Raw genomic sequence first — 1,899 nt, 5'->3', positions numbered from 1 at the left:
TAAAAAGTCTACTTCATCTCAGCTGTCACATTTCTAGATACAGATTTGTTTAGAGTATTTCTTTCTTATTTTTTTAAATATTTTTTCTATTTTTAATTTTTTAACTGACACATAAAATTACACACATTTATTATGTTACTTAATGTTATCAGATATACATAAGGGCACTTCTTTTTATTTATGATATTATTAATTTGTGTCCTATTTATATGCTCGTAGAGAGACCAGCTTGAGACTTACCTATTCTATTTGACATTTTAGAGAAAAGCTTCTGGCTTTGTTCGTTTCCCCCTACTGATTCCCTATTTTCAATTCCATTGATTTCTGCTTTAATCATTACTTGAAATTCAATAAATGACACATAATGTGATCTTTTAAATTTTTTTCCTTAAAATGTTTTTAACATATTTATGAAAGCTGCACATTTTATATGGCTTACCATGTGGTAATGTGGCACATATTTACATGTGTAATGTCCCTACAAGTTAATTCTTTCCTCAAAGATATAGCGTTTCTGTAAGGTAAGAGCATCCAAAACCATATTTTACTTTATTTTCTTTTTATATGGAGTTATACAGTATACATTTTCATTATCTATATTTACCCTATGATGCTATAGGACCCCAGAATTACTTACTAGTAATGAGGAACTAGTAACAGACCTTTTTCCATGCATGATATTTTTATAAAAATAGATCCACAGATCGATGGAAATCCAAGTCATAAACCCACACTTCTCAAGATGAGTGATATTTGACAAAGTTGCTAAGAACATGCATTGGAAAAGATGACATTCATAATAAATTGTGCTGAGAGGTTGGATCTCCACATGCAGAAGAATGAAACTAGAACCTTACATCTCATCATGGTCAATTGGGACATGCTCAGGCTGACTTGCCCCAAGTGGTGGAGTTGGAAGCATACCAGGGGATTCCAATTCAATCCCATCGAGGTGGCATGTACCAATGCCATCTCACTGTTCCAGGTGATCAGTTTCAGTTCACAGTTGGTCATGGTGGAGGGACTGGGAGTCAAAGGGAGCACATAGACAAGTCTAGTACCTGCTAACGCTAACCGATGGAGTAAATAAAGGGGAGAGTGAGCCAACATGGGAAGTGAGATACTCAGCAGACTCATAGAATGGCAGATGTCCTAAATAGCACTCTGGCCTCAGAATCAGCCCTAAAGGCATTCGGAGCTGGCTGAAAAGCTCATGAGAGTATTTCAGGCATGGAAAGCCAAGACACTCTGGCAAAAGATCTCTGCGAGTGAGATCCCAGTGGAAAGAACAGGTCATCAAAGAAGGAGGTACCTTTCTCTGAAGGGAGGAGAGAACCTCCACTTTGACTATGACCTTGTCTAAACAAGATAAGAGTCGGAGAACTCAGAGGGCTTCCATAGCCTTGGAAACTCATGACTGGAGCATAGGGAGATTACTGATGCCATAGACAGGAGTGTCAATTGGTAAAGTCAACAACAGGAGTCACTGTGCACTTACTCCTCATGTAGGATCTCTGTCCTTACTGTGCTGTACATTGAGATTTAATACTATAACGAGTACTCAAACAATATATTTCACTTTGTGTTTCTATGGGGGTGCAAACTGTTGAAATCCTTACTTAATGCATACTAAACTGATCCTCTGTAAAAAAAAAAAAAAAAAGAAAAAGAAAAGAAAAGAAAAGAAAAGAAAAAAAATTATCAACTCCCAACTTGACACTCACTGGGATTAAACATGACAATAGGTCTGATCTGATTTCATCATCATTTAAAAAAAATCATCTATTATTTTTCACTTTATGTTTCTGTGTGGGAGCAAACTGTTGAAATCCTTACTTAAGGTATACTAAGCTGATCTTCTGTATATTAAGATAATCGAAAATGAATCTTGATGTGAAT

The sequence above is a fragment of the Oryctolagus cuniculus genome, chromosome 10 (assembly GCF_964237555.1).
Source record: "Oryctolagus cuniculus chromosome 10, mOryCun1.1, whole genome shotgun sequence".
NCBI classification, from domain to species: Eukaryota; Metazoa; Chordata; class Mammalia; order Lagomorpha; family Leporidae; genus Oryctolagus; species Oryctolagus cuniculus.
Note: the sequence above shows the minus strand (reverse complement) of the source record.